Below are 25,006 nucleotides of genomic sequence, written 5' to 3'. Positions count from 1 at the left end.
GTAGTAAATAGAATACTAATACTAAATGATTTTATTTTAATATCTTAATTGAACATTTACTATGTTATTTTAGTCGTAAAAGGGAATGTATATACTATAAATCTTAAAAGTCTTACGACGTGTAATATGTAGGACGATAATGAATCAATATCCTCCTCGATTGCGATGTTTCCCCACTTTCCGGCTAATGCTCTACATTTAGAAGTCCGTTTTGGCAACCGTCGGTATTCAGCTTTTAATACGTTACGACCATTTAGTGGCTTTTGAAAGCAGTCTCATAGCAAATCCGAGCCAACGTGTGCCCGGTACCAACACAAGTTTAATTTGCTCTTTGCCTCTGAAGCGGTCACTATTATGCGGGTACTAGGTTATGTTTACGAGCAGGAAATAATGTATTAATGTCGCTCAATTTAGTAAACATTGCCCTGGACTTGAAGGAAATTAAAGTAGCGTTCGTCTTCTTCTTTGATAAAGCATTTTCATGAACTTATTCCAGTCTGCTTTGTTCTAAGTCTGACATAGTTTTTTATGCTGTCTAACTTTCGCCATCTTTAAGTTAAGAAGAGGATTTTACATAGATTGGATCTACTATCAGATAATCCTGGATCGGCAACTTAATACTAAGCTTGAATTATGTAGAGAGAGAAATCTGAGTTGCATAACCTAGCTAATTCATATAATTTGTAAACATCGTAAGGAAATATGTAGTACGGCTAGTAAGTAGTATTTAGGCCTAACTACTTAAGGCCTTAATGTATGTCTATATACCTGTGGGATTGTATTCGGTACATAGTGTGTTTCGGCATTCGCGGTCTTTTTTCGCATAATTACAGAAATGCATTGTGCGAGTCGACCGCGGCATGTTCACCGCTTACCGCTGTAATTTGCGCTTAAGTAAAGCCACGTTAAAAGCGCTGGAAATAAGGCTTTTATTCAAAACTGGTGACATGTAGGTCTACCTGCATTCACATATACACCTTATAAAATAGTTAAACCTTAATAACAAGCTGTTACGCGATTTCCAGGAAATATTTACTTGTAGGTGTAAAAAAAATAAAAGACTGCTTAATATTTTAACCCACGAAATTAATTGCTTTGGCTGACTTTGTAACTTGTCCCTTAATTGGACATATTTTCTGTAAAAAATTGTATCACAAAATAATTATCCAGAATATAATCAGAATTTCTTTTGCGATGCGACACGTCATTTTACCGTCATTGTCCATAATCAGTTCATTAATATCTCAATTTTGACTTTATTGTGGGTTGGAACGTTTTTCGTAAAATACGTTCATTTGTAAAAATAAATGACCAATAATCCGTACTTATTTATCATAAATGCAAAAGTGTGTCGGTCTGTCTATCTACTAGCTTTTCAGGCTAATCTGTTTACCCTTTTTGATGAAATTTTGAAAAAAGATAGCTTTCATCCCAGGGCCACATACAGGCCACTTTTTGACCCGGAAAAACTCCACGGGGTCCTTGAAAAATCTAAATTCAAGTAGATGAAGTTGTGAGCATGTGGGCATCATCTTTTTGTTACAGAGAGAGCTTGCATCCTCCAGATGGGCAAAGGCTAATTTTTCCCCAGTAAATCAAAGCGTTCCCACGTAATCATAGATTTCCCAGTAAAAAAAAACTAAATCCACCCAGACGAAATGCCGCGCTTCATCTAGTAATGCTTTATAATCATTATTATTATACATACATATTAATGTATAGGTATATCCATAGATTTCTCCTACATCAATGTGTATACTATCTACACTAAAGGCCGTTTCATATCAAGCATGCACACGTGACACTTGCGTAGTGACGCGCGTAAAACCCTAAACACACCGGGTTACGCATACATCCACGCTTTACATTACAACGAAATGGTACGCGTCTACGCTTACGTAATGCTTACGCAGCCTGTGTGAACGAGCTATAAAGCGTGAAGTCGGATCATCAATCTAATTACCGAAATGTTTATTAAAGCGGTTGACGTTGCTTTATCTCTCAATCGTTCAATAAACGCCGTAACAAATAGGTCACATCATCCCCAATAAAGTCACAATAAAGTCTCTTCCCGTGTGGATATAAAATTTTACATAATCCGAATTTATTTGCAGTAAATTCAGTTATACGTTCAAAAGCGTCCATTTTAAATACGAGTCTATTGACCCTTTTGAATTGGTTGAATATAAAACAAATTTAACTAAATGCGCTTCACATAAATTTAGAATTATGTATTCAAAATTGGTGACTTTAAGGATCATTAACTCTACCACTGTAATCTAATGTCGTTATTTTGTGATATGCGGTCCTAATGATTTGATTTTACCGCGAACGTTTCCAAAATTGCGTGACAACCAATCTCGTCTAATAATAACGTAAAATGCTGCCATTCTGAATTTTACATAAATTATGTAGGATATACCCACCTTTGCGACGTTTGCTGTAGAGCTTATCTGAATTTCGGCAATTATTTTGAATGAAGTTGTTTTAGAAAGAATCGAAATATGTCAAAAAAGATCATTGACTGGTTGTGTTATCAACGCCTACTCAGCCCTCGGACCTAGAAAAAAGTAATTTGCCACAGAAGTTCCCTTTATAATGTAAACATAGAATAATTTGTCGAAAGCTATAGGTATGTTTTTAATAAAACATACATAACATATTAATTGTTTGGTAATTCCAAAAAAAAAACATGTTTTTTTCCATAAAATATCAGTCTATTTATAACGCAGGAGACAAGCGTAACATTTTAGTACAGTTAATTACGTGACTGAAATATATTAAAGCTGAATAACCTTTTTTGTCTTTGTACGTCAAAATAACAAAAAAAAAATTGTTTACGGCGAAAACTGTAGTTGGAGCCGGATTTGGGTGTGGGCGCAAGGGGTTGGCTATATTCTCGTGTGTGAGTGCAGTAATAAGAGAAGCGCAAATAAATGTTTTCCTGTTTGTTTTCGTGAACTTGACAGGACATTACTTTAAGTACATCCGAATAAAACATTATAACAAAACTTCGTACTTACACATTATCGCGAGAAAATCTTCTAATAGATATTATTTAATACGAAACTTCGGAAGAGCGAACACTGTTGCGAAGTAGCTTTATTCGTGTCGCCATCTTCCAGGCAAGAGCCATCAGGCTTCATTATCGCATTCCATTAGGTTAGATCGTGGTGAAGAATTAAATATTAACTTAAATTAGCAAACCTTAGCTTAATGAGAAGTCATATAGAAAATACTTGAGCTTAAGCTGAACTTTTTAACGTTTAAGTTAACGTGATTTCCTTTGTAAGTAAGTATAGGTGCAAATCAAAAACTATTATTCATAAAAATAAATAAAAATCTGGTTTAGAATGTACAAGTAAAGGTCTTTCATACTATACTTTCTTATTATATATTCCTTATGTGGTACGAACCCTAAAAAGGACCCCGGACCATATAATTCAGTGTTATAAATTTTATGGTTTTATACAGTGTAACTCTATTAAAATAGAAGCAACGTCTGTTAAATATTAAAGAACGTACTTTCGATAACCAATGGTTTGAAATAACCGACCCTCAGATATATTCGGTTATTGACGGCCATTATAACGAATATTTGACAGTATCAAAACGCATTCTTATGATTACTATACTCATAGAGACAAATAATATCTGTTCTATTTGTTAACCTTTCTTAATGTTTAGGCCGTTCATAAGTGGCTGCGGGATTTTAATCTTTTAATTGGTAAATTTACTAATGGGTAATACAAGTGGCCATCTCTAGAGATATATTACTGAGAGCGGCCGCGACATGGCAGCGGCCATTGCGGCGCAGCACCGGGCTTGAGCCCATTATGATGAGTTAGTGTGCTTATCAGTGACAGTTTTAAATTCCGTTACAGTCAACTCTCGCGGTATCTGATGACGCAAATCACGCTGCAATCCTCATTTTAACTACGCGGTGTAGTTATCTTATATAAAATTTACTTATTAGTTGATGTTCGCGACTTTATCCGCGGGGATTTAGGTCTTAGGCTCTATAAATATTATTTCTATCCGCGTGGATTTCGGTTTTTAGGTTTTAGGATTTAGGTTTTTAGGTCCTTTAATCTTCCGGGGTAAAAAGTAGCCCATGCATATTATGCAAGTTATTTATTGATACTTATGTTAATGATCCAGGTTGCAAGTAATTATTTCTATACCTACTAGAATTCATCAACACTTTTGGATCTATTAAAATAAGGATTGAAGCGAAAGCAGTTCGTAAGTGAACCTAGATAATATTAATAATATGATTTAGTGTTAGTTAACTATATATAAATTAAATTGAAACCTGTATAATGAGCAACATAATAGGTAGGTATTGTCCTTTAAACAATGTAAAAGCTGGCTTGATACTCAGATTCCAGGGTGTTTTTGAGTAGTATATTATCTGTTTGAAAAGATAGACGGCAAACGAGTCGGAATTGAATATATCAAGATGAGATCACAACTTTTTGAGAACAGATCAGAGTTGAATTTCGTTTTGACGATACGAGATAACTTTTGAAATTACTCTTGTAATTTCTTTATTGCTTGGAATTTTATTATCAAAGTGCCGTAATAGTTCTTTGAAATACGAATTACCATCGACCCGATTCATGGTTTGGAATGACATGAAATCAAATCATTGGAATATATTTAAATAAGCCCTGGTAGAATAACCTTACACTGGCCCTGGTCGGGAGCTCGGTTCAGAGTTTAAATGAAATGTTCAGCGGATTATAGTACGACAAGTAGTACTTTTGTTTTCAATATCTAAACTAAGCTAAAATGACAGCTGGTCTGGTGGCGCTCCAAAACCGATGGCTCTAATTCATTTCATATTTTCTACAGAAAAGGATACACTAGATTTAGACTTGTGAATTTAGTTTTGACACTGAATTAGCGTTATTTGGACCCGTACGGAGCGATTTGCTTCCTCGTTTCTAATTAGTACTACTAGAGTATGGAATTCACAATAACTACACTTTAAAAGAAGAGTGCATTACACTTCAAATGAAGGGCAAAAAGGGGCCTTTAGGCGCGCTCCACCTTAAGCGGCACCTATTCTGTTGATATCATGATTGCAGTCAAACACATGCCTACTTAGTTGAAAAAATTGCTACACTTGCATGAGAGGGCACCGTACCCATGGCAAATCTACCTATTGACAATTGCTCGGCTGTGGCACCGCGGCGCACGCATGTCAAAGTGCAAATAAAATCTACAAGCGCCGAAAAATATGAGGAGAATCCTCTGTGTCAGCGACTCCAGGTACGTACTTCCTCAATTGCTCGTTCACGATATTTTACGATCATACGCGGAGGTGGAAATTCAGAAGCTTATCCATAAATTATATCTCGATCCGTACTTGATTGCATATAGACTACTTTTAGTGGGGGATCGATTTACGAGAAGCGTCTCAATTTCCTCTCGGGGCGGGCAATTTCCTTGCGTTTGTCGCCTAACCCGCATGTCTCTCTTGCCAGGCTCCGTACCAGTCTTGGAACTTCTCGAATAAATTCATCTTATAAAATTGCTTTACTTACTTATTTTACATTTATTCCTTACATTTTCAAGACGGTTCCGAATATTTGCCACGCAAGTTAGACCCGGGATGGAGTTGTTTCGCTTTCGAAAAATGTACCTAGAGAATGATCTTTCCTATTTTGTAACTTGGCTCTTTATTTTTTTAATCCATTTTATAAAATACTAGTTTATGAATAAATAAATATGCTCGTGATTTCGCTTGCTTACGTATAGTATAATTTATAGCCTGTAGCACTCGAGGGTAATATAGCTATCTATCAGTGAAAGAATTTTTAAAATCGGATGAGTTATTATGGAGATTACCTCCTAAGTACATTCAAACTTAAAAACTTTTTCTTTTGGCTTCGTCTGCTTGGATCTAAGCTATTTAATGTAGTTGGAACTTTTAAAAGTTCTTTAATAAATTTCAAATTAATATTGTAGTAAGTATAAAACCTAATCTGTAAATATTTTTTACCAGTACCTCTATCGGCACTCCGGATCCGAGCACTAAGCATATTGGTGACACGCACTTGAAAGTTTTACCCATCCCGAAATCGCCTAACGCGCCTAAAGAAGTTTTCACTTCAATAATAATAATGTACCTTTATAAAATACTAGCTGATACCCGCGACTTCGTTCGCATGGATGTAGGGTTTTTTAAATTCCCGTGGGAACTCTTTGATTTTCCGGGATAAAAAGTAGCCTATGTGCTAATCCAGGGTATAATCTATCTCCATTTTAAATTTCAGCACAATCCGTCCAGTAGTTTTTGCGTGAAGGAGTAACAAACATACACACACACACACACACACACACACACACACATACAAAATTTCTCCTTTATAATATTAGTGTGATGGAGAAGTCAACCGGAGTACCTAATAGACGCCACAGTCATGGACTTCTTCTAGAATAGTGTGTTCCATCTCAACTGAGCTTTTTACATCTATAAAATATAGTTTTGATGAACTTAGAACTAGCTTTCTTGAATAAAGAGACACTAATTAAAACAAAATATTGCACAAAGTCTTAGCTGACCTCTAGCTTAGTCTTTGAAATGTAAATTATATTTTATATTTAGCTTGCGGCTGCAAAGCTAAATTTGTAGTTAGTAATATTTCAGTATAGGTAATTGTATCAGAATAGTGAATTATTGAAATATAATATAAGAAGTTTCAAAATATGTCCTAATTAAAAAAGTTTAAGATAAATGCGAGCGTCCTTAATCGTACCTATTAAAAAAATTAAAATTAAATCATTTATTTGAATTTTCATGATCCTATGAACCTATGAACTATCGAGATGAACTATTCCACCATATATATTGCTTTCGTGTAACTTTTACTATTTACGGAAGCTCTCAGATGGTAGTTTTCTCCGACTTAATTCACAATCATACTGGTACTTAGCGGACTGTTGCAAAAAGTTCACATATAATTATTTATAAACATATATATAGCCTGAGTCTTGTTAGATAATTGCTCTTTTTATTTGTAAAAGCCGTATGAGAATCCGTTAAGTAGTTTCTGAGATTAGCCCGAAAAACACGAACTCAGAGCGGCGGGGGACTTTAATATTATATTTATAAAATATGTAGTAGGTAGTTATAGGAGAACCAAAATAGTAATAATAAACGTTATTACTATAATAATAATGCTTGTGTTTGATCTTTCGGGCCAAAAAACAAATTACGTCGCTCATTGATACTACGAAGAAAGCAAGACGCTCACTTAGGCACGTCCAACCGTCCTTAAATTGATTAAGCAAGCTGTACTGAAATTGAGTAGGAATTGAATTACGCTTTTTCTTTAAACTTTGACTCTGCCGCATCATGTTAAGTAAGCATAAGATGTTTCAAGGGCCAGATGCATATCAATCAGGTGATTAAAGCTAGATTTTTTTGAAATTTGCCACTTTGTATTAGTTGCAGAAATAATTGTTGGATTACTAAAGAAATAAGGTTAAGATGTACTGAGTACTGACCAAATGGTGTGATCCACCAGATCAAATTTTTGTTAATACCATTTGATCTTAACTTTAACTAATAGAGATTCGAATGCTTATATTTTGTGTAACCCACTTTGCTTGTTTTCTTCTGAAAGAAGAAGACTAAAGAAATAAGGTTAAGATGTACTGAGTACTGACCAAATGGTGTGATCCACCAGATCAAATTTTCGTCAATACCATTTGATCTTAACCTTAACTAATAGAGATTCGAATGCTTATTTGTGTAACACACTTTACTTGTTTTCAGTGGGCTAAATTTTAATGGTAACCTTCCTTTGACCACCTGGTGTGTGGTCCTACAATTGTAAATGATTACAGAATTTAAAATCTGCACTTAGCTACCACGAAATACTTATCAGTGGGATTATTCGAGCCACGTCGTTCCTTTTCATTTTAGTTACGAGTTTTAAGTTGTAATTTCACACCACACAGTCGCGTCATCAGGAACTGGTATTAATTTTTTTACATAAATTAAACTAAGACTTTTTGGTTCTGATAAATTGTGAAAATTGTGCTTATATAATTACTAAAAAGTCAAAACAAAAAACAGATGAATTTTTGAACTTTTTCACGTGACAAAAATACAGATTCTTTTTTGAAATTATTTGTTTGTATGTAAGTAGTTACTTTTTTGTGTAACTAAGACAAAAAGTAATTATGTAAGACCGAACAGACAATTTAACTTATAAAATAAAATATACGTCGATAAGATTTCTTTGAAACAACAGATCAAAACACAAAACTCTAAATTACCATTACTCAGAAGTCAATTTCACAAAGCTAATTTAAAGCGGGTTCTAGACAGGCCGATCGCGCGAAGTTGGATCGAGTTAGAAACACAAGGCTATACCCGTATAATATCAACATTGATGCCGCTCTGTTAGCGTTAATGAGGCACGCTGCTGTTATTTGCCTTGAGACACACGACTCTGTATATTCAACAACTTATTCTGCCTGATGATGCCTAGGTCAAAAATTAATAATTTCTAGATCGGTATAGATAGAATATCGAAGAATCCTTTCTTAGTGGGTACCTACTCTTTACAAAGAACACACTCTCCACATGGCTCTAGGGCCAGGGGTTAAAGGCTGTGCGTTGCTATATAAGTCAGTCAGAACTTTGACTTTTATATATTATACAGATTAATATTTGTACGCTTATTAAAATGTGGATCATGTTTATTCCACACTAACCAACGCGTGCTTTGCGAAATGAATTTTAGAAAACAATACTATTCGAAGCGACGTCCGCTGAACACGTCCGTCTAATTGCCCGCACGTGTGTGCACTTCCTAACAATATAGATTGTGAAAAATCGGTCAAGTGCGAAATGGAGTCGCACATAAAGAATCCCGCACGAAAAATAACACTTTTTACTTATTATTAATTTTCAACTCTCTACCTATTAACGTTCAACAGATACAGGCGAATTCGCAATATTTGTTTGCAAATAAAACTAATTCAAGTTATAGGTAACAAGGTATGTTAATACAAAGTATACAATGAGAAGATCTGTCACAGTGACATAGTTCATAATCATGAGACTATTAATACCAAGTGTAAATTAAAAATTTATAACACCCCCGACAAATGAAGGTTATAGTAACTAGAAAAGAGCTGATAACTTTCAAACGGCTGAACCGATTTTCTTGGATTATAGCTAAGAACACTCTCGATCAAGCCACCTTTCAAACAAAAAAAAACTAAATTAAAATCAGTTCATTAGTTTAAGAGCTACGATGCCACAGACAGATACACAGATACACACGTAAAACTTATAACACCCCTCTTTTTGGGTCGGGGGTTAATAATTAAATGATTGGGAACTAACTAAATGAATATGTTACATAATATATCAGTACCGTATTTCAAGAACATCCGGATTCCGGTTCTGTCAATACCATCACTATATTTCGCGATCGCTCATCGCGTGATAGTATATAAATTATTAGGTTGTTTGTAAAAAAAAGAGGCATAATTTTGAAAATACATAATTTGGTGATGAAAAAAAGAATAATTAGTTTTTATTTTCATCATATTTCTATAAGATTATATAAAAACCTTAACAGGGCTCTCTCCGTCACTCGCTTCATACAATTGTAGTTCCAATTTCATTTGAATATTAAGCAACCAAAGTTCATGAAATTTTGCAGACATATTCTAGAAACTAATATGTCTGTGGTGTTTTAGATTTTTCTAAAAATATATAGTTTTAAAATTGCAGGGGCTCAAAGATTTGTATGAAAATTTTTAAGACCGCGTAACTTTGAAACCGAATATTTTAACAGAAATCTGGAAAACCACAGACATAGATATTAGTTTCTAGAATATGTCTGCAAATTTCATGGACTTTGGTTTCTTAATATTCAAATGAAATTGGAACTACGTTTGTATGAAGCGAGTGACGGAGAGACCACTCTTAAATGAAACTGGTTAGAGAATTTAGGCTGGCCTTTGTGTAAACTTTTACCCTGAATGCCGCTGTGGAAATTATTATTAATTTACGAGTGATTGTTTTATTTATCTTTTGAAATTCTTAACCAGATTTTTTAAGCAGGTTAAATTATTTCCAAAGACTAAAGAAGCTTTTTACTTGTTTAATTTTTGCCTTAGTAATTATTTTCGTCTAACTTTTCATCGCGGATTTGCCCGTGTGTTGCCTCCATATTTAACATTATGAGAAAGTGTGTGCCAGTTTGTTTTCAGGCCCATCCGCTTAACCGATTTTAACGTTTTTTTTTATAGTCACATCATGCTTTCCAAGAATTTGCGTAGATTATTTTGTATCCTGGAAAATCGAAGTGTTCCCACGGGAGTTTTAATAAGACCTAAATCCATGCGAAGTTGTGGGCATTATCTAGTCCTAAGTAAGTAAATAATATTAATCATTGAGATCAGCTCATAACATTCGGTCTATTTACCTTGTCTTGGCTGCAGCTCAAAACAAAGCAAAGCAAAGAATGGAGTGTAAGAATGTGTAATCAGATCTTGGAAAACGCTTCTTTAAAAAAATTAAAGTATGTAGATTTAAACTCTTCAGGAATTGGATATCAATTATTCATTTTTCCTCAAACTTTGGCTGTCCGCCCAACTTAGTTTCAACGACGCAAATGCTCCAGACGATAACGCTAAGTGTTTCCCATCGTAGATGCTTATGTCTAGCTCTCAGTTCCAAACAACGATTTGTGTGGCGCGATGATACCTCCGGCACGTCCACCTCTTAACTTGAGTAGCTGCCTCGGCTTTCATGAATTTGTAATTTTTGCATATTCACCACAGAAATAGGTATAAAATTTTGATGTGGCACATAGGTGTCATGTTAATTTTTTTACTTAAAAAATTCGGTCAAGTTCGAGTTGGACTTAAGATAAAATATAACACTATGCACTATTTTTTTAATTTGCATGGCGGCCATTTTGAAATTTTATTATTTGTTGTTATAGCGGCCATAGAAATACATACTCTGAAAATTTGAACTCTATCTATTACGGTTCGTGAGATACAGCCAGCTGACAGACTGACAGACGGACGGACGAACAACGGTGGCTAAGTAATAGCGTCCCCTTGGCTTCCTTTGGGTATCGAAACCTGAAAAGATAAAATACCTGCAATCACCTTTCTAAATTTTACAAGGCACGGCAATGGCAGTAAGAGGATATTTGCTGAAGTTCAGTTTCACAAACTTTTCAACTAAGGCGACATCTTCGTCCACCAATCGTTTAATATCAATTAAAGTAGGATAAGCAATTTTAAAATGGTCTAACATCTAGCTCGAAAGTACTTCGAGAACTTTAAATTGGTCCGTTAATTGTAGATTGTCTTTTACCGTTAGTATTTGAGGGTATAGCTAGGTCTAAATTGGACCTTACAGGTAAAAGAGAGTGAAGCTATTGATGCTTGCATAATGATCCTATGCTATTGTTGATAAACACATATTAGTTATTTTAACTATGTACTTAAGCTGTATTGTCCAGAATAAAAATTGTAGTTATTTATTTTACCGCGTACGCCATTCTATTTTAAAATAATAAATACCTATTTATCAATACCATAAATTTTACTTATAATAAATAAATAAAAATAGTACATTTTAAGTTATATCTAACGGAGTCAATCAAGTGTAACGTTTTGGACGGTGATTTTATGAATAATATCATAAATCTACTAAATATTTCAAATGTAAAGAAAATACGTCGATGTAAATCCTGCCGTCGCTGTTGTTCCGAGCTTCTCTTGTGCCTGAATCATTTTTATTTTAATCAATCTTCCTTGAAGCATCCTTTACAACCCGATTCGCTTGTATTGGAATATTGTTTAGTATGCTTTCAAGAATCAAAGTAATCTTTGGATTTAAATTTTATATCAAAATCTTTTCTTACTTTATGCGTAAGAACAAAATACGATTTTGCTATACAAAACTGACTTGATTCGGACTTTGATTGTGATAGTACAGCAAACTACAACAAAAATGTTACGACCATCGCAAAGTAAACGTCAAAACAAAAAGTTTTTGATATGAAACTTATATAAGAACATTGTAGCCTTATTTGGATGAATAAAAACTTCTGCGCTCATTTTCCTTTATGCAGCATTAACAACTTTTAAAGTGAGAATAAATAACGCTATGACTAGTTTCACAACGTCGTGGAAATTTCTTTATTCGGCAAATTATACTTGTACTTATATTCTATCTAACAAAGAGTTTGAGTCTCATAAATTTAAAATTAAATATTAAATGCTCTACCTTTACTTAGTTGTCTTCTTACGTTCATAATATTATGTAAACATAATATGTATGTACACCGGATTAAAAAAAATATATTACTGTTTGTTTGAGTTAAGCATCGAAGCAGAACGAAAGTCGCGGGCAGTTGCTAGTTATAGGATAATGTTATCCTACCAGCTATAGTTATAATTAAAGGGCTTGTGAAGTAGGGTTTTGACGAGAGCCTGTATTATCTGCGCACAGCGTTGTCGACAGGTACTTAATAGGGACCGTGTAAGATTTAATTGGGAGGGGTTCATTATCACAGAAGATACTGGCCAACGAATTAGAGAATATATTAGTAGTGCGAAGTAATAAGCCAAGAATAGATACTAGTACCTACTTAACTCGTCTTCAGTTAGTATCATGTTCTATTCTAACATGGCTTAGTTTCGAGTACAACTTGATATGCCGAAAAACGGAGGCACTTACCTAATATTAATTAATAAATCTAATATATATTACATTTTATTATGTAGTTAAAATACATAATTTTATTTAGTATAGGGGTATGATAAAAATGGTATAATCACACTAATTTTTATCAAAATATGCGGACGTTTTTTGATAAATCAATACAAATTCGGACTCATTTCTAAGCTATAGGTACAGCCGAAAACTGTACTAATTTTTTTTTTTTTTGATTTTTTACAAGAATATTAGCCATGTTAAATGACTAATATTCCCCTTTCCTCTCCAACTAAGCGTCAGGCTTGTGCTAGGAGTAGGTACGACAATAGTGCAACGGGCGGGGTTTGAACCGTCGATCTTTCGGTTTTCAGTCCACTCCTTTACCGGTTGAGCTATTGAGGCTCTTTTTTTGAGGAATTGAGTCCAAAGTCTGTGTTTTCGATCAAAACGGTTCAATTGCAGTACCAGTTTTCATGCAGTTTTTTTCCCCTCCTCTAAAATTTTATGTAATTACACCGTTTTGTTCCCCAGCTTACTCATATATTCTGTTAAATCTATTTTGATGTTTATTGTTTAACTTTACTAACTTGTCACTCCAAGAGGATATACAAGTGTAAGAGAGTAAATTTTTAAACACAAATATCAAGTTGTAAAAGAACTCGGTTTTATTGCAGAAGTTATGTTTAAAACGAAATGTACTCAATCCTAAAGATATTGTTTCATATCCTCACTAAAACGACTCTGCTCGGGAGTCAGTAGAGAAACTTTATTAATATAACGTAGGAAGTTCCAAGTCCCGTGTGCGAATGTCGATTGTCAGCCAACAAAGTAATACATTACTAGTTAATTTCATTGCTACCCAATAACTCATATTACACTGGAAATTGGATCGTGAATATCGAAAAATTTGCTTTGTACCTGTCGGAATAATTGTAATGAAAAGCTCTTTACTAATGTTGTAGCATAGATGGTTGTGGATTTAAATCTGTGCTGCTGTAAAATGAAATACTTTTCCAGTTTGTTTGATAAAAATACGCCATGAATATTTCCCTGTTATGAAATCAAGTTTGTGCTTGTGATTTTCGTTTACGAAATGACATGAACTTTTTAGCAACTAGCATGTCCAAGGACTCTCTGTAGTGTGTTCTGACCTACCTACTCTGATACGCACTTGTCTAGTTTCCATTTAGAAGTAGAAACTTTGTCGCTTTTTAACCAGTTTGTTGACAAAAACTGTTTTTTTTTTTTAACAAAATGCTAAAAATAAAAGTTATAAAAAAACAGTGACACTTTTTGTGTGTACATACATATTGAAGTCGGACGATCGACTATTCCTCCGTTACTTTATGATACTAAAGGTTAAAGTATAGAAGGTTTAATGGATGACTTTTTATCTCATATTGTGTCGTTCATCGTTATGCAAGAGCGATGATGCGCGGATCGCAATATCCGTTTCCGTCACCTGATGTTGCCGTCTACCCATATATTATTAAATTATTTACACAGCGTGTTTCACACCCTACAGTTTGCTTTTAACTATTTATTAGAGCTGCTTGCTTTGAAATAAAGTTAGAATAAAAAATCTTGCATGTATCCAATAAAATTATTATTATACTTACTTATTTAAAAGCATTGACATTTTGCTTTTTTAGGCCGTCAAGTATCCAGTTAGATTTAGAAATCATTTTATCCCGTAGTTTTAGAGACGACGTTTCATGTGAGTTGTTCCTGGTCTCAGTCCCGGGTGGCTTGCAGTGGGTAGGTTTCAGTTGAAAAACGGCGCGGCGCTACGAGTATTTTTAGAGCTTGCATGTCGCTCATCTTCAGACATAGTTTTCTAGTAGTATTTTTTATTACTTTTGTAGATAGTAGTAATTGTTACAAAGTTAAAATGAAATTGTGTGGACAAAGGTGAAGCTTAAATCTCTCTTGTTTTTTATTCCATCTTCCCTCGAAAGGAAGTAAAGTGAAGCTATAAAGTGGTATAGGTCTAAAATAATAATTCCATGAAAACGTAATTCATGTAAAATTTCGGTTTGATAAAATAACATTTTAATAAGAAATCCACTGATTTACATAGAATATATTTATTTTCGAATAGCATGAATAAGCAGTTTTCTTAACTCTTTATTTAAATATCGTTCATACTCTCATTTTTATCCACAACAACCCTTTAAAGACACTAACGATCATTCACTACTGTGTTTACGTAGAGTTTTACGTCATACGCACGACAAAGAGCACGAAGACTTTATGTTATGCACTAAACGTAGCCTGTTCGGAGTTAGTCACATTATAGTGAACTAGATGGGAACGCGAAGTCGCCTGGATACGGGACAATATCAGTTATCGGCGTCCTAATACTAGCAGTAGTAAAAATCTCCTGCTAAAATTGAATAATAAATCGTGCGAAAAACAAATAACTTGGTTACAGTTAATGTGACAGGTTAATATTAAAGCGAGCGGTGTTCAAATATTATGTTTACGAAAAATTAACATAACTAGTGATAATGATGGAACACAAGAATTAAATAAAATGAGCTGATAAAAGTGGCGAAAAATTCAGTTTCCTTGAAACCTATAATTTGAATTTATTTTCACTAGTTTAATTACTTTCCTCAAAGATTCAACATTCGCCAGCCTTTGGAAACACAATTAACAAGTTAGCATTAGTGGTCACTCGTAAACCTGACCGCACGCCATTGCAACCGCTGCCCGCCGCCGCCTTTCAGAATAAGTTTCATACCCCAACTCCTGGATGTTGCATAGAAATTAACAAGGTACAATCTAATTTCTCGTCGGCAACCTAACATTTCTGCTTCTGATTCCGTATCTCAAAAGGACAAACGGAACTCTTTTAGGATCACTTTGTTGTCTATCTGTCCGTCTCTCGTGTCTGTCAAGAAAACCTATAGGGTACTTCCCATTGACCTAGAATCATGAAAGGCAGATAGGCAGGTCTTATCTTATAGTTTACATCACAAAAAAAATAGTTAAAATGTGTTTAAATTTTCAAAGATAACTATACCAAGTGGGGTATCATATGAAAGGACTTTACCTGTAATACGTTCTAAAACAGCTTTTTATTTATGCATTATAGTTTTTGATTTATCGTGAAAAATAATACCCGAGTGCAAAACCCTCGGTGCACGTGTCTGACTCGCACTTGGCTGGTTTTTGTCTTCCATAACCAAATGTTAAGGTTGGATTTTGCGTATGAATAAGTTCAGCCGATATAAGAACCTTTATGTCAGACCAAATGGGCCGGTTCACTGAACATTGCCGAAGAACGTTGTATCTCAACCAATCTAGTATGACATCAGCTGACATTGCATCTGCTGTGTACACAATTTATGGGGCGAACTATAAATTGTTTACATAGCAGCGTGTCTCCGAGGCGCATTTATTTATAGGCGTATTTCTAAAGTTCAAAAGCTGTCCTAATAAAAATGTATCTATAATTTTATAATTCTATTGGTCATCTATCGCTAACATATTTTTGATAGATATACTCTATAGCTCTATTTATGCAAATTAATGACTAAGTTTAATGCATTTTTTATATTTCCATAAAAAAGTCAGTATATTTATGAGTTTAAATGGGGGCTTTAAGCTTATCCGGATTAGAGTAAGTAGCTTCTAAAAGTGAAATAAAAGCCGTCTAAGTATTTTTAGTTTTCTTTCGTATGTATGTAGGTTTCTAAAAATAAAGTTATTTCTTTGTATAACCACGAACTAATACGAATAGCAGTACGAACAGTAAGTAGTAATTTCAGTAGCAGTCATCTACTAAGACTTAAGAGCTCAGAGTTCTATTTAAAATTTAACGCTACACTACTCTACCGTTGAAAACTGGTAGAATCGCTGCGGCCAGTGGATATAAATGGACGGAAGTAATCCATATATCACGTTATGTGTGTGACAAATAGACTCCAGTTAGGAGAGATTGCTTTTCGATCCACTCTGACAAATAATGTCAAGTCAGTGACGCGTGCCCCTAGCCGTTTACGTGAGGATCACAGCTTGGATCTATTTCGTCCAAAAAGCCGGAAAGAGAGCTACAGCTTCTCAGTTTACTCGGCTCATATCTCTTTTAGTAGGCTTGGGAGAACTTGGGATATATATTAAAGTCATGCAATTCATCATTTAACTACCATTCCGATAATTGGGTGCATTTGAGGGTTGTATCTAGTGGGATCACAATTTGGCCTTTCTCCGTCCGGGTGGCCAGAAAAAGAGTAAAGTAAAGTAAAGTAAAAGTAAAATATTCTTTATTGTACACCAACAAGACATAGTAATATATAAATAACATTCAGAGCAACATTTTTTCAGTTTAAGTGGCTCCATATTCTATTAACATCGAAAGGAGAATTTTTTTTCATATTAGCGCTAAGATAAATCAGGCGTATTTGTCGTTTTAAACTGGAAGGCAATAAAATAAAGCACAAGTTGGATAAAACACCATAATATTCTTGAGCTGCTTCGGAACGCTTCGGTGAGAGTGTGACCTCCCATTATACAATGCGGCCGCTAGGCTCACTGGATTACACTGGCTGCGTTGTCGCCGTTCTATTGTACTCGAAGTCGAGCCCGGGATAATATACGAATCTTTTATTCAAGTGCTCTGGCCCCTGAAATCGCAAGAAGTAACAAAGATGAAGCTAACATTCATTGTGCCATTTTCAATAGGATGTTGATGGATCCTTATCGCTTTCAAGTAACTTGTAATTTACTTTGATATGATATTATTGTTTTCGAAATGAAATCTTCTTTAAATAGAATTTTATTTTAGTCATCATAATTTTACATTTTACTTTACCAGACAGTGCTCGCAAGACAGTACCTATACTGATTTGATATGTTATTTATATATACATACATACATAATACATACAAGTGTAAATTAAAAATTTTCAACACCCCCGACCAGTGAAGGTTACAGTAACTAGAAAAGAGCTGATAACTTTCAAACGGCTGAACCGATTTTCTTGGACTAACTAACTTGGACTAATTAACTTGGACTTGGATCCAAAGTATCTGAGTTTTCCAAAACATCATTTTCAAATAAATAATAATGTATATCTAGGCAACGTCCATCTTGACAGCTTGACATTTGTCAATGTTACGGTATTGTATTAGTCTGTGATATTAGTCTGTGTAATATCCTAATGTCATCTGTCACCTGTCGCTGTCTTGATATAATGTCGGTCTGTGTCGTGTGAATGGAAATAAAGTCAAATCCAAGAGCATCCATCTTTTATTTGTAACACACCAATGAAATATGGTGCCAGAACAGGGATCACAATAAAGAAAAACAATGCAGGACGAAGATTTTGTGAACACAAAGCCTAGAAGACCACCAGGTCACAGCGAGTCGTCAACCAGCCACGCCATGACGCCATTGCCAGTAGGCATGACCCTGCCGCCGTTCATCGTTGAAGGTAACAACGTCCCATTGCTATGGAAAAAATGGCTCACACGACTGAAAGTCTATTTAAAGGCAAATAATTTAGATGAAGCCGAAGATGCACGTAAAACAGCCATCCTCTTGCAATTCATCGGATCAGATTGTCTGGAAATTTTTTACTCATTTGATCTAGATATCGAAAAAGTTAGTTTTGGCGATCTCTGTAACAAATTTACACAGTATTTCACTCCGAAAATAAACGTCACGATAGAAAGGCATAAATTATTTAGCAGGAAACAACTACCAAATGAATCTATAGACACCTATGTCACGGATCTAAAAAATTTAAGTCACACTTGTGAATTTGGTGACATACGTGAAAGCTTGCTCAGAGACATATTTAGCTGGAACTGCAACAACACTTACTATAAAGAAAGGATTCTAATTGAAAAACCGAACACCCTAGAGGAGGCAATAAACATAGCCAAGCGCTGTGAGTCTACTAAACAACATACAAAAGCATTGGAAGACGCATCATTACATTTCATAGGACGCGTGTCAAGATCACCAAGTCGCAGAGACTCTTCCCATAGAAACAGGTCCAGACACCAGTCACAGCAAACACGTCAACGCACACCATCAACGTCAAGTCAGAGGAATACATCATGTGGTCGGTGCGGTCAGGTACATAGATTCAAGTGCCCAGCTCAAGGTGTCAAGTGCAGAAAGTGTAATAAGTCCAATCATTTCGCTCAGTTTTGCCGTTCACATCAAGTAAAAGTAGTCAATTGTGAAAATCAGTCTGTAAATAATGAATCTTTGTTTTATGTTGGTTCTGTCTACTGTATACAGGATGATAAGTCTAATTTGTCAAAACCTTGGAATATTGATCTATGTATAAACCAAATACAGGTAAATTTTTTATTAGACACTGGAGCAGACACAAATATTCTATCCATTCACACATACAACTCATTAAATCTGCCACTTTCCAACATACACAAAAGTAAGAACACACTTTCTACATACAGTGGAGAAATTATCCCCCTGGTAGGTCAATGCAATTTGTCAGTGATTCATAAAAATAAGTCATATACAGTTAACTTTCATATTGTCGACATGAAAAGTCAAAATATTATAGGTAGGGATACCTGTAAAACTTTAAATTTAGTAAGAAAAATTAATAGTGTTTCTTTCCAGAATTTAACATGTCAAGATATAGTTGATACAAATAAGGACTTGTTTGAAGGTTTAGGTTGTCTAACAGAATTTCAATGCGAACTAACCTTGAAGCCTAATGCAACTCCATCTATAGAGGCATGCAGAAGGGTTCCATTCCGTCTTCATCAACCACTAAAACAAGAGCTAGAATCTATGGAAAAAAGTGGAGTCATACAACGAGTTGAAGAGCCTACTGAATGGGTAAGCGCTCTAGTCTTAACCTCAAAAAAGAATGGTAAATTACGTCTGTGCATTGATCCTAGAAAGCTAAATCAGTCAATTTTAAGATCACATTTCCAATTTCCAACCTTAGATGAAATTAAATCTAGTCTTGCTGGAGCTCAGTATTTTTCAACATTAGATGCCAATAAAGGCTATTGGATGCTCAAGTTGTCAGAAGCTTCTTCTAAGCTCTGTACATTTATTACACCTTTTGGACGATATAGATTCACTAGGTTACCCTTTGGTATTAATGCAGCTCCAGAAATATTTCATAGAGAAATGATAAAAAGATTTGGTGATATTGAAGGTGTTAAAATTATGATGGATGATTTTCTTATTTATGGTAGAACTGTAGAAGAACATAATCAACGGTTACAAAAAGTCTTAGAAAGAGCACGTCAAATTAATGTAAAATTTAACAAAGAAAAGTCTGTGTTTTGTCAAAAAGAAGTCAAATATTTAGGCCATATATTTAGTGAAGAAGGTGTACAAGTTGATAAGTCTAGAGTAAAAGCTATTTGTAACATGCCAAGTCCTAAAAATATAACAGATCTTCAAAGATTCCTAGGTATGGTCAATTATCTTAGTCCATTTATTAAAAATTTGTCACAGCAAATAAGTCATTTGCGAGCACTTTTATCAAAAAATACTGAATGGTATTGGTCAGATCACCATGAGTCTCAATTTAATAATATTAAAAAAGTTATTTGTTCAACACCTGTCTTAACATACTATGACCCTAAAAAGGAAATAATTTTATCTGTAGACGCATCGAAGGATGCCATGGGTGCAGTGTTATCCCATGACAAGCAACCCATTGCATATTCGTCTGCTTCTCTAAGTAAAATACAACTGTCCTACTCGCAGATCGAGAAAGAACTACTAGCTGTCCTCTTTGGTTGTACTAAGTACCACCAATACATATATGGTCATAACATAACAGTGGAGACAGACCACAAACCTCTCATAACTCTTTTCAAAAAAGCTCTATATGACATTCCCCCAAGATTGCAAAGAATCATGCTTAGATTGCAGCCGTATGATCTAACTGTTGTATACAAGCCTGGTCGTTACTTATATATTGCAGATACTTTGTCTAGAGCAGCATTAAGTGAAACTTGTTTGTCAGAAGTTGATCAAGATATAGATTTACATGTTAATATAATAATGTCTAATTTGTCAGTCAGTCCAGAGAAATTAAAAGAAATTCAAGAGTCTACAGTCCAAGATCAAACATTAAGTCAAATAATTCAATATTGTCACAACGGATGGCCTGAACATAAGCGTTCAGTTAGTCAGTCAGTCAAATCTTATTATAGTCTCAAAGATCAAATATATGTCATTGATAACGTTGTCTTCAAATCTAACTGCATTATAATCCCAGAGTCAATGAGAGAGTATATATTAAAACTAATTCATTCTGCCCATCAAGGTATAAACAGCTCAATCCGTCTAGCAAAAACTACAGTCTTTTGGCCAAATATGCAAAATGACATAGAAAAATATATAGGTCAATGTAACATTTGTCTATCTTACCGTCGAAATAATAGTAAAGAACCAATTATGCAACATGAGTATGAAAACATACCATGGTACAAAATTGGTATAGATATTTTTGAATTTGAACGAACTAAATACTTAATGGTAGTTGACTATTATTCAAAGTATATAGAACTTGCCAAGTTAACATCAGGCTATTCAGCTAGCCAAGTAATTACACATTTAAAGTCAATATTGGCCCGTCATGGAATTTGCAGGATTGCAATAACAGACAATGGCCCCCCGTTTAATAGCAAAGAGTTTAAGTTATTCACTCAAGAATGGGACATAGAACACATAACTTCTAGTCCATACTTAAGTAGATCAAATGGTTTAGTTGAAAGGACTATTGGAACTATAAAAAATATGTTAATTAAGTGTAAAACTGACAAATCTGATATGTATTTAGCATTACTCTTGTACAGAAATACCCCTAAACAAAGTCAATATTCACCAGCAGAGCTGTGTATGTCTAGACAACTGCGTACAGTAGTTCCTACTGGAAAAGAAAACTTGCTACCTAAGCTTTGTGATATGAATAAAATAAAGAAATTAAATGAAAAACAAAAGTCATACACAAAATTTTATTATAATAAACATACAAAAATGCTTAAACCATTACATGTAGGTGATAAAATCTTATTTAAACACAAACCTGAACACAAAAAATGGGTTCCTGGAGTTATTATCCAGATAGGTCCTGAACCTAGAAGTTATCTAATAAATAGTGAACTAGGACAGTTTAGGAGAAACCGTCAGTTTATCATTAAACAGTCAGTACACACATAATATCATTTTCCACAGCACACAACACAGTCAGTATACCTATAAAGATGTAAACAAAATGAAATTGTTATTTGTTAGTAAGTTTGTTAGTATTTCAATTATTTAAAGATGTAAACAAAATGTTAGTAGGTATTTAAATTGTTTTTCAGGAAAGGTAAAGGTTCAAAAAACAAATGTCAATTTTAGTAGTAGTCTGTCAATGTATCGAGAAAGGCAAAGGTTGTAAACCATGCAGCCTGGATAGTCATAAGTGATTTTCTTGTGGTGTTATAAAAAATAATGTTGTACTTGTACTATGTAGATACTTGTGTTTATAAAATATAAAAAATCTGTCGTTGTCATAATAATAAAATTGTTAACAGTAAGTACCTAGTGTAAAAAAAAAAAAAAAAAAAAGGGAGATGTTACGGTATTGTATTAGTCTGTGATATTAGTCTGTGTAATATCCTAATGTCATCTGTCACCTGTCGCTGTCTTGATATAATGTCGGTCTGTGTCGTGTGAATGGAAATAAAGTCAAATCCAAGAGCATCCATCTTTTATTTGTAACACACCAATGAAATAGTCAATTGACATAATATTAAGAACCTAACGGTTATCTAACCTTCTTTTCTACAAGAAAACTAGAAAAGAGCTGATAACTCTTAAACGGCTGAACCAATTTTTTTAGATTATAGCTAAGAACACTCTCGATCAAGCCACCTTTCAAACAAAAAAAAACTAAATTAAAATCGGTTCATTCGTTCAGGCGCTACGATGCCACAGACAGATACACAGATACACACGTCAAACTTATAACACCCCTCTTTTTGGGTCGGGGGTTAATAAAATACTACTACTAAAGAGCAACTGCTGAATTCCTTGAATCTATTTCGGCCGGTGCGTGTGCTGAAATGCCATAAAAGTTAAATGTAAGTTACGTAGAATAATAGTTACTTGTATGTTTTATGATAGCAGTCCAAGCACAAATTTTAATAATAACTAACGCTGACAGTTTAATTTTTAGCTTGCACGTTTTAATATTTAATATTTTTGTTAGTAAATCATTAAAGAATCTGGACGAGTTGATTCTTTTATTTAGATAAAAAATTATGTTTAAAAATCTTCTTGAAATGTTGTTGGAATTGAAACACTACATTATAGACGGTTTATATCTGGACATTTCTTTAATCAACCCATTCACCCATCCATAAATCAATATAAGCACATCCATACGTGAATAGACACTCAGGTACATCGATCCATCCATCCATAGCTCTGTGTATGTATGTATCTAATCGTAACTAACTACTTGGTTACTTCTATTAAAATGACTCGATAAAAATAGTATACAACATCTTACCATTTCCAATATTATTTGCAGAATATAGCAAGAGTAAGTTAAATAAATGTTCGGAAAAGCTATCAAACTTTGTTACAATTTGCTTTGCGTGTATGCTATTTTTTCATCAGCTCAAAATAAACATGATTCCTTGACCTGATTCTTTTACTAAATCGTTATTTTTTTTTAGTTTGGAGAAAGTAAATTGTTGAGTATCCATATCAAAACATTTCATAAATTATCATACTATCCAAATATATATTACATACATATTATGTGAGACGTCGTACCAACCGGCATTTTATTATATGTACTTACTAGCTGACGCCCGCGACTTCGTTCGCGTGGATTTAAGTTAGGCTCTTCGATTTTCCGGGATAAAAAGTAGCCTATGTGCTAATCCAGGATATTATCTATCTCCATTCCGAATTTCAGCCAAATCCGTCCAGTAGTTTTTGCGTGAAGGAGTAACAAACATACACACACACACACACACACACACACACACATACAAACTTTCGCCTTTATAATATTAGTGTGATGGTAGTATAACTGATGATGCCGCGACTTCATCTGCGTGGATTTAGTTTTTTCTAATTCCGTAGGTTTGTGTGTGTGATTTTCCGGAAAAAAGTCCGTCTCCAGGTTGCTAGCTATTTCTGTAAATAAATCCTTAAAACGCTAAGAACGTTTAATGATATAGGCCGTGGAAAGGTGATAAACAGATAGACACTTTCCTATTGATAATATTAGTAAGGACTATTATGCACTATGGATATTAAGATTTCATAGATTTAAACTCAATATTGTGTAGGTACCTACCTACCTAGTTGAAAATTAATTTTATTAATATAGATAGTTGTACTACTAAACCAACAACATATATTACTTGGATATGTCATTATTTGAATAAGTAAACTGTAACTAGTCACTATAATAAAATTATTACTATTGAGATGTTTGAAAAAAAGATTTGGAGTTGGTCGTTTTTCCGGGGCTGTAGAAATAGTTTTTCGACAATTTGTTTTTGTTGGACCGAACAACGTTTATTGCCTGATTCGTATGCGGGTCAACTTGTAAAGGTATTGAACATTCAATAAAATTTTATTTTATTTTTTTACAAAAATGGCTGGTTTCTATTTTTTAACAAAAATTACCGGTTGGTTTTATTTATGTACCTAATTTTAACATTGATACCGTATGCTGGTGTAATAGGCTTATAATGATGTAGGTGTATGTATAATAGCTGAATTAATTTTAATATCTTCTAATTCGTATTTTATACTGATCACATAAATATAGAAGATAGCTACAGAAGAAAAATATACCTATTACTTGAATCTTTTGAAAGAGCAGTTTTACTTTTTATGTAGTCTGCTTTCCAGATTTTCCGATCTTTACCTTTTTTAATCCTTTTGAACGAAATCTCTCAATTACTGATATTAATCATTTATATCTAGTGAACAGGTATATTATGAGTTTTATCTTGCCTCGATATGTTTACTGAATCTTGTTCCTACAAGTCCTACAACGTTTTAATCCAGATATTATTTTTGTGTAAAGAGAAAAATATTTTTGTAACTATTAAAAAAAATGTGATGGGTATATTCTACCTACTTGATAATTATATTACCAACTTGTAAGGTTATTTATTCGTGTACATTCGTCTCTTGTTTTCAGTAAATCCGCAGCTTCAGTTTTATTCGAGCGTGAAGCAACGAGAGTTACTTCGACTGCCTACCGGGATATCTTTTAATTATTATTCACCAATTAATTTTATGATAAATAAATA

At 34.1% G+C, this 25,006-nt stretch overlaps 1 protein-coding gene and 1 long non-coding RNA gene across 2 annotated transcripts in view; both read left to right on the top strand.

The window, feature by feature from the left end:
- Positions 1-25,006, top strand: part of LOC123867484 (neural-cadherin-like) — a 201,076-nt gene that overhangs the window by 19,902 nt on the left and 156,168 nt on the right. The gene's annotated exons all lie outside the window — the stretch shown is intronic.
- LOC123867619 lies at positions 769-8,686 on the top strand. Its single transcript, XR_006796458.1, has 3 exons — positions 769-778; positions 3,519-3,521; positions 8,622-8,686. It is a non-coding gene; the product is annotated as an uncharacterized LOC123867619 (long non-coding RNA).

The sequence above is a fragment of the Maniola jurtina genome, chromosome 1 (genome assembly GCF_905333055.1).
Source record: "Maniola jurtina chromosome 1, ilManJurt1.1, whole genome shotgun sequence".
Lineage (NCBI taxonomy): Eukaryota > Metazoa > Arthropoda > Insecta > Lepidoptera > Nymphalidae > Maniola > Maniola jurtina.
This window is presented reverse-complemented; position numbering and strand designations above follow the sequence as displayed.